Genomic DNA, 10,117 nt, shown 5'->3' with positions numbered 1-10,117 from the left:
GGAGAGAGAGAGAGAGAGAGAGAGAGAGAGAGAGAGAGAGAAGAAAGCGACAGAGTGAGACTGTGGTGTGTTGATTTGATACTATGTACAGGGTGATCCCAAAAATCCTTTACAACTTTTGTTTCTGAATATCTCGGACAAGAATTGTTCTAGAATGCTGTAATTTGGAACAGACATTATTGATTTGAAAAAGGAATTTGTTTGACATATAATCCAAGAAGAAGAAACTAATTTTGAAAGCGAAAATGACTTTCAGAAAAAGTGCCCATAAACGCAAATTTCACAAATTACAACCAAAAAAAAACTTTGTGAAGGAAGTCCTGAAACGATTGATGGGTTTCTTCTTTATTTTCTCTTTGACATTTACTTATCCATACCTGTAACATTTAAAGAATATATTTTTTTTTTAGGAGATGTTAAAAAAAAATCTAACGCTTTTATTCTTGAATTCCTAGAACCAATACTCTGCATGCCCTCCTTTATACTCAGCACATTTTTAACGCATCATTCGAAATGTTCAATGACGCGCAAACACAAGGACTCGCTAAACCAGGAGTGTTTAAAACCACATACACTGTACTTATTCAGTAGTAAGTGGTTTCTTGAGACAGTAGGGTGTTCGGTACCCTATTGACAGCAATTTTAGAGCCAGCTTATTCCGAAGGGTAAAAATGCACTTAACCAAAGATCATCGAGGAAATGTTCCCGCTTTTCAAGACGATCGAGGAATTATTAACACGTTGCCATGCTCTGAGCCATGTCATCTTGGCCTAGCGAACACGAAAATGTTACTGTTGTAGGTCAAGATCTGCCTTGAAAGTGCAGATTATTGAGATGTAGTAAAGTCCTCGCTGCATACAACGTCTGCCACAAAGACGTCTCATTGAAACCTACACCCGGGTCACGTTTGAAAGGGAGCTCATGGTGCGTGTTTTACCTAAAGGGGTAATTTTATCACGGAATTTTTAGTTCTGATTCGCTATGGATCCAAACTGAATTACTTCTCTATTCGTGACACCAACGGTCTTGAGCGCATTTTAGCATTCTTTCCAAGCCTTGCGCAGAACTGACGAAGTGTCAGGGATGGGGAGTTTGAGGAGAGGTAATGATCAATACAAATAGCTCTATGCTCTTTACTATATTCTTTTACTGTTTTCCTTTAATTAATTATCCACTACACCACACTATCCTGCCCGCTCCATCTCTCAGCCACCCACTTTCGGGCATTCCCAGATGGTATACACGGAACAAAAAGTGAAGTAACGTCCTCCCCCTCCCTCAAATTAGTTGATTGAAAGAAAACATGAGGAAATTTTAGATTAATAAATAAACCTTTCAGACACCAGACCAGAAAATAAGGTGCATATTATTATGCCTATACACACAAATAAATATGTTTCCGCCACAACGCAACGTGCGTCGAGAAACTTATTTGGGCGTTTATCTGTACATTGAACATGTTTTTATTGTTGATTTAAAAGACTAGCATCAATGCATTCTATTAATCTGTCTTCTCATCGGATCTGAAGGCAGAACAGCCAAATCAATTCATTTACTGGCATTCGTTTTTATTCGCGCGAGCGCAAGGGGTGTGTGTAAGAATGTGTATTAGTATGTGTGTGTGTGTGTGTGTGTGTGTGTGTGTATGTGTGTGTATGTGTGTGTGTGTTTGTGTGTGTGTGTGTGCGTGTGCGTGTGCGTGTGTGTGTGTGTTTGTGTGTGTTTGTGTGTGTTTGTGTGTTCTTGCATCTTTCTTTGTTTCTTTGAATGCATGTGTGTGTGTGTGTGTGTGTGTGTATGTGTGTGTGTGTGTGTGTGTGTGTGTGTGTGATTGTGTGTGAGTGTGTGAGTGTGTGTGAGTAAATGTGTTTGTGTGCGTGTATATATAAAGGTGCGAAGCCTGTGTGCTCTACATCCCCAATTTTTATTATTTGCCTTCCCATCTAATACATAGCCTTGAGAGTACACCATATCAGTTTCCAGGAAAAACAACAATAAAAAAGAAAACAAAGAAACAACATCATATATGCTTAGATGAATATAACGTCAAATTTATTATACACATTGTTGGTATATTTGAAAAGGAAAGTTTCTTTTTTTCGGATTTTAGAAAAAATAAAAAGGTAGAAGGCACATAAATACTATATGTCAACACGTCAATTCAGCAGCCAGTGATTCGCCTTTCTTATTTAGTTGTGTAGCCGAAATTGTCTCTTCTAAAGCAGGTCGCTCTTTGGCAAGATGCGAGTCAAAACAGGCTGAGAGAAAAACAAGTTCGTCTGGTACCGCCTTCCTGGAATATTATCTTATTTCATAGTTATAAGCAGTTGCACTTCACGAGAAATATTAGGAGGCGCAATGAGAAATTGAGATTCTACTCCTTAAATTACAGATCGATAATTTTTTTTACAAAACTTCCTTTGCATTGTGTTTATTAAACTGAGGATGGATTAAGTTGTTGTTTTCTGTGTAGCCCATGTATACAGAATATGGAAGAAAACGTTTCCTTGAATTTTGAATTGAAATTTAGATAGATGAGAATGTTAATTGACGCATTGCCGAATTCAAAAACGTTCCGTATGATATTTGTGGTCATGAAAATATTATGGTACTGTTTGTATAGGTTATAATTGGTAACAAATCTTCGGGAGAAAGATATGATGACCGCAGGTGTGTTGGCGATGACGAAAACCGCTGCAACGAGCGCCGTGGACTTGACAACCTGAATCTCTTTTCTGCTTCCAGACGTAGTGTTACTTTTTTCTCCCTTGGTCTTCTCAACGTTAGGCGTCAAGATAAGCGTGGACCGAAACTTGCTGGCTTTATGTAGACTGGCGCTGAGTATGACGAGACAAATCATGACCACTGATTGGGTAACGGCTGGGAGAATTAGACGGTTGAGAATCACGAACACGGCCAGAACAGGTTTTCTCTCAGGCAGGAAAGACAGCACGTAGCAGGTTGTATTTCGTTTGGGGTTGACGGCTTCCACTAAGGTCTGAGTACATATCATTGGTAAGTAGCAGGCTAGGACAAATATATAGATGAAGCACAAGATTATTACACACCTCCTGACGGTGAAATCAGTTTTGAATCTGAACGGTAAAGCAACACAACAGCAACGCTGCACGCTGATGTATGTTGTGGTCAGTATAGACATATCAAGAAACATTTGGAAATAAGTCGTCCCATGTAAAGCCAGAGACTCTGGCTGAACAGACCAGGCCACGTCGAACTCGCTGAGGAGATAACCGAGGCAGTTAAAGAGTGAAACCAACAGAAGACACAAGTCCGACACAGATAGAGCGAGAAAGGAAATGTTCACGCTGTCATTGAGTCCTATTTTCAGGAATGTCACGATGTTTGCTGTGTTTGAAAGAATACCAAAAACTTCTATCACTAGGGAGACTACCCCTGATGAAACGATTTTAATTAATCTTAACTGTTCAGCACTAATCAGTCCTTGTGATAATTTGTTGTCTGTAATATCCTCCACAACAGAGCACTCCACACCATGGGAAGTGTTAGAGTTAGAGAGAGAAGAGCAGTCAGTCCCGTTGCTGCTGTTGAGAAAGCTTCTTTCTGCAAGCGGTTGCATCTTTAACTTTTCGGAGTTTGTTAATTCTAAGCCCAGGTCTTTATTACAAAGTTTTTTTCACCTAGCTCAAAGCAAATTCAAGACGCGGTAGTACTACGTCCTATTATGACACCCTGGATGTGCGTCTTCTCTATGTGTTGTTTTAGCTCTCTTCGAATGAGAACGAGTGTTTAATTAAGTAAATCCAGTTTATAATCTAACAAACATTTTATGCTGGAGAAACCAAATTAGAAAACTTTCCCATAAAGCCCGATGTAGAAAATAAGAGAGCAAATCTTTTTTCATTAGATCAATTCAAATGTGTATGCAATTTGATGTAATGGGGTTGACCCATTAAAACTCGGTTTGGTTGAGCACTTAGGTTCAATAAATACTCCTTTGTGGTAGAATCTCTAGAAAAAGTGACAACTTTTCTAGTAATTTGATTAATTTAGTCTCGCCTTGAACACATGATCTTTATGAAATCTAACAGAGCTGTTCGAATTACTCAGACATTTACACAATACACTGTTTGTTTATGTTTTGGTTTTTGGTTGTTGCTTTTTGTGTTGGTTTGGGGGGGGGGGGGGGGCTTTCATATATTTACTTAGTCTTTGTCTCATTTCGAAACGGCTTAGGCTCATGGACTACTTGCTAAGGTGGTACTTGTGAACAATTATTAGACAATTAGAGCACCTCTCGATGAACGGTTGTTTGTTGAGATTACATGGTATTTCAGATAATTACTCTTACATCTACTCCAATTAAACTGCCGATGTTGAGATATATTAGGTATGGTGTAAGCATAATGCTTTATGAACCATTCCAATTAGACTTGGAACATAAAAAATTGTCTTGTTACTGTCCCTACAATTATTTTCAGTGAGAAGTTTGTTGATAACTATAAGTATCAGTTCTACCCAGTTTACAATTGTTCGACTTTGATCTCATTTCTAGATATCCAAAATGCAGGAATATGTGCCTACTGACATTGAAACCATCACGAAAACATTTTTTAAAAGATTTCTAACATTCGTCTTTGTTGAGGATTTATAATTATTGTCGTTTTCGGTCGCTTAAACGATCTACAAAGTCACATTGTGATTTTGTGCAAAGCCTCTTTCTACTACATCAAGCTGCTCTGGCGTTTTCAACATAGTTTGATAAGAGAATTAAGACAAGACTAAGAGGCACTTTTGGCCAAGAGGTGCAATTTTCGCCCCTCATTCTGAACTTTCCAGCGCGAATTAATTTTCCTGTTTGAAAAGTTTAGTATACTTCTTTGTCCCCTTTTCCTGCTCTCCAAATCTCTAATCCTGTTCTTTCATTTGCTTTCATCTCCATTTTCTCACGGCATCCAGGTCTCTTTTGTCCTCTCTCTCTCTCTCTCTCTCTCTCTCTCTCGCGTGCGCGCTCTCTCTTTCTGTCTATCTATCTATCTATCTATCTATCTATCTATCTATCTATCTATCTATCTATCTCTCTATCTATCTCTCTCACTCTCACTCTCTCTCTCCCCTCTCTCTCTCTCTCCCCCTTCTGTGTATGTAAGTGTGTGTGTGCGTGCGTGCGTGTGTGTGTGAGTGAGTGTGTGTGTGTGTGTGTGTGTGTGTGTGTGTGTGTGTGTGTGTGCGCGCGCGCGCGTATCTTTCTCCTGACTCTGTTATTAATGCTGGCTCTTCATTACTGATCTTTCAACAATAACTCGTATCAAGGGTAGGTATGGAAGCTCAAACACCCAACCTTCTCGGAGAAGGGCGAAACATCTCGAGGTCAGGTGTGCAAGATGTGCATGTTAAAGATCCCTTGTAAAAACTAAAATCGATGAGAGTAGACTTCAACCGTCATCTGGGGAAAAATTCAAAATTAATTCCTAACTAAGACGAAAATACTCTAGCCTCAAATGGTGCTATGGTAGGCTTCAATAGTGTTGTCCATAAAGGCCGTGCACAAACGATAAATTCGAGAGCCACATCTTAAAAAACCTATATGTTTAGGAAAAGGCGTCTACACCCTACCGTGCCATGCCAAACCGTTACACAATCTTCTGGACTGTCTTTTCATTGTGCCACCGTTGAACTGCTGCTAGAGATACCTACTCCTAAATTTAGTATCTTCGATACCACGCCGTCGGTTAGGTTCTCGGACTAGCAACCATAAGGTTCTGGATTCGAATGCCGTCAGGGGCCAGACTTTGTGTCCTTGGGAAAGGCACTCTACACGAATTTTGCTCACTTCACCGAGGTAGGAATGGGTGCCTGTAGTGGACGGACAGCAAAAGATCGGGTCAGTTTGTTAGTGTTTCAGCGTGTGAAATTCGCAACTTGCATTGTATCCTTCCAGTGAAGCCGAGAATGTTTCTGAGTTTTGTTTTACGGTCTGCTGGGGTATTAATATTTGCAAAGTGCGAAGGGGTGCCACAGAACGTGGATACAGGCTATATAAATGCAATTATTATTTTTATAATTAGAACAAATACTTGTCAGTATGCTAGCTGATTGTAATATATCTGCTAAAGAAAACCCAAAATTTGGTTACTTTATCCAAATTGGAAATGGAGATTCTGAGTTGAAATAGAAGATCAAAACTCACATCATTATTTGTCTTCTCCTGTTTTGGTTTGTCTTGATTTCTTTTAACATTATAAGTCCGTTATTTTGTCGAAATGCTTTTCTTCAACTCTACTCGAGATAAAAAAAAGTAAAAGCAGCCTTGAAAACATAATGCCAGCTTTTGTTTTAAGATAAAAATTGCTTGAAGAAAATGTAGGTCTTTGGTAAGATTTGCTTCTTGAATTAGAAGAGAAGAGCAATGAGTCCCGTTGTTGGTGTTGAGAAAGCTTTTTTCTGCATGCAGCTGCATCTTAAACTTTTTTTTCAGTTTGTTAATTCTAAGCCCAGGTCTTTATCACAAAGTTTCTTTCGCCTACGTCCTATCATGATACCCTGTGTGTACCTCTTCTCTTTGTGTCGTTTTAACTCTCATCGAATGAGAACAAGTGTTTACTAAAATAAGTCTGTTTTATAACCGAACAAAGCTGTTTTGGGGAGAAACCAATTTTGCAAACTTTCCCATAAAGCTCGATGTAGAAAATTAAAGGGCAAATCTTATTTCATCAGTTCAGTTCAAACGTGTATGAAATTTAGTATGTTTATTTTTTAGGGGGGGGGGTTGGGGTGGGGTGGGGGGAGGGTGAGGTCATTCGCTTCCATAATATTACATACTCTTTGTCTCGTTTCAAAAGACCTTGGGGTCGTGGGCAATTTGCTTAAGTGGTATTCATGAATAGTTATGAGACAAATAGACAACATCTCGATACACAGTAATTCGTGAGATTACAAGGTATAACAGATAATTATTCTAACTTTAAATGTTACTCCAATTTTACTCTAGTTTAATTGCAGATGTTAAGGTATCTTAAATACTGTGTGAGTATATATGTGCCCAAAACCATTTCAGTTTGTCTTGGAGCATTTTTATCTACTTATTGTCCTTAGTTTTCTTTTCATTGAGATGTTTGTAGATAATTATAAGTATCAGTTTTATCCAGTTAACATTTGCTCGAATTTGATCTCTCTAAATCCTAGATATCCAGAGAGCACAAATGTCTTAAATCATTCGTCTTTGTAAAGGATTTATCATTATTGTTGTTTTCAGTTACTTAAATGATCCACAAAATGACATTTTGTGCTAAGCCTCTTTCTACTTCTTTAAGTCGCTCTGATGTTTTCAACATCGTTTGATAAGACGATATAAGACAAGACTAAAAGTCTCTCTTGTTCAAAAGGTACTTTTTTTACATCTCATTCTAAACTTTTCAGCGATGAACAAAGTTTCTTCCGTGAAAGATTTAGTATTCTCCTTTGTCCTCCTTTCCTGTTGTCTAATTCTATTCTTTCCTTTGCTTTCATCTCCATGTTCAACTCTGCCCCCCCACCCCCCCCCCCCCCCCCCCCGGTCTCCTCAGTGCTCTTTTAAACTCCTGATCTTTTAGTCTTCTTCTGAAGTTTCACATGTAAATTCAAATAGAAAGTGTCTTTTCGTCAATAATGAAAGCTACGGTCTTCAATGAATAGTTGCATTCTAATTATTTATAATCATTTATTATTTAGAAGCAGATCAGTCTCTCTCTCTCTCTCTCTCTCTCTCTCTCTCTCTCTCTCTCCTTGTTTCTATCTCTCTCTCTCTCTCTTTATCTCTCTCCCTCTCTCTGTCTCTCTCTTTCTCTCTCTCTTTCTCTCTCTCTTTCTCTCTCTCTGTCTCTCTCTCTCTATCTCTTTGTCTCTCTTTCTCTCTCGCCCGCTCTTGCGATCTGTCGTCTTCAATCTCTCTCTCTCTCTTTCTCTCTCTCTCTCTCTCTCTCTCTCTCTCTCTCTCCCTCTCTCTCTCTCTCTGTGTGTCTTACTCCTGACTCTACTGCTATTGCTGCCTCCTCATTACTGCTATCTTTCAGCCACTCCCCGTATCTTGGAGTAGGTAGGTAGGTAGGTAAGCTCAAACACCTATCCTTCTCGGATAAGGGCAAAAATACTCGGAGGTCAGGTGTGCAAGATGCACTTGTCAAAGATCACTCTGTGAAAATAAAATCTATGAGAATTTACTCCAACCGTCATCCGAGCAAAATTCAAAATTAATTCCTATCAAAGCTGAAAAAAACTCTAGCCTGTAAAAAAACACCTAATGTGGCGTGCGAAATCAGAAAGTGGTTGTTTAATGGCAAGGATCTCTACGAAGTACCAAAAAAAAACGGTCTCACGCCATACTTAAACATTAGTTGCACTGTAGACTGAACAACCCGCAGTCGATTACCCCTATGATCTTGTTGGGGAACACAAAAAAAGAAAAAAAAAACCCAAGGTACACACCCTATCTACACAAAGGAGCGACACTTTGTTTCCGACAGAAAATCGGACAGAGATCCCCCCCCCCCCCAAAAAAAAAGCGAGAGAACATAAAGAGCCCACTCGAAACTGAACCTCAACATTGTGTGAAATCTGGCCCTCATGTGCACAAGGGTGATAGGGGTACTTATGTTGAGAGCCTTGTCAGTTGTGTTATTTTTTCGTTCGTATAAGGAAGCATGGTTATCTCAAATGGTGCTATGCTAGGCTTTCATCGTGTTGTCCATAAATTCTGGGCTCTTAAACGATAAATTCGAGAGCTAACACTTATAAAATCTCTGTGTTTTCGGAAAAGATATCTATGACGTGAAATGCCATGCCAAACCGTTACACAATCTTCTAGACTCCCTTTTCATTGTGCCACCGTAGATAGCCCATATACAAACAAGACAAGATGTCTACTGGTAATTGATTTCACATATTAGGGGTACTACATGAACGTTAGAGAGAGAGAGAGAGAGAGAGAGAGAGAGAGAGAGAGAGAGAGAGAAGGAGAGAGAGATATATAAAAAGAGAGAGAGAGAGAGAGGGGGGGGGGAGGGAGAGAGGGGGGGGAGGAAGAGAGGAGGGGGGGGGGGTTGCGGGAGAAAAAAGATAAAGAGGAAGTGAGAATGAATGCCGAGTGTTGATTTGATAGTTTGCATATTACATTCATTTTGTGTCTCAGAATCTTCTGAAAGCGCAGTGTCAATCTCTTTCCCTGAAAAACCAAAACCAAATAGTATACTCTATTGTATCTTTTTGTTTCTATTTATGAATAATTAAGCTATATATCGCACACGCAATCGGTTTGTCTTCTATACATTTTTATTGACGAGGCGAGCAGGTTTGGTAATCTTTTAAGACAACAAAGACTGTTTCTAGGAATAGTACGTACGGGTTGTTTGTAGGGTGCCACTCGTAGATTTCTCAATATGATTTTCTTGACCTTCTTTCGTTTCTGTCTGTTAACCTTCTACAGAATGACCAAATATCTTGTCCATGCGCTAGCCTTTTTAAAAAAATAAATAAATTGGAAGTTAGTTTTGAAAACTTCACATATCTGTATGAGCTAATCATAAAATTTGAACGTTTGTTCGTTTTTTGAGGGCTTAATCGGCTGCTTGCACTGTATTCTGACCATGAAGTTGAGAATGCTTTTGAATATTCCTTCCCTTCCCCTCTGGGGTAGAATTAACGTGCATAGATTTTTCCTTTCAGCTGGGATATGCCGTTTTTAATGCTTTTCTTTCATTATATTATATTATTAAAAGTTCTATTGTGTATATTGCCAGTCGTCCAAATGACCAGTTATGTGTCTGGTGTGGCGCTAAACATTTACCACAAATAAAGGTAGAAACGTTCTGATGAATTCAGTATGGCGGCTGTCGTCATTCCCCACAAGTACAGGCCCTAGTTTGATTTTTGGCCGTTAATTTTGTTGTTTTGAGAGATTAATTTTGTTGTTGTTTTAATGGGAGGGGGATTTGTTATTGTTGTTGCTGCTGCTGTTGTTGTTGTGTTCTTAACTGTGTGGTCATACCCATTAACAGAGCGACACCCGAAAACAAAGACAAGCAGAGCAGTAGCAAAATATGGGAGTTTATTCACTTTGTATGTATTGTGAGGGGGGGGGGGGGGTAGACTGACAGACAGACAG

Source organism: Aplysia californica, unplaced genomic scaffold (genome assembly GCF_000002075.1).
Source record: "Aplysia californica isolate F4 #8 unplaced genomic scaffold, AplCal3.0 scaffold00396, whole genome shotgun sequence".
Classification (NCBI taxonomy): Eukaryota; Metazoa; Mollusca; class Gastropoda; order Aplysiida; family Aplysiidae; genus Aplysia; species Aplysia californica.
The sequence above is the reverse complement of the archived record's forward strand: the minus strand, read 5'-3'. Positions refer to the sequence as shown.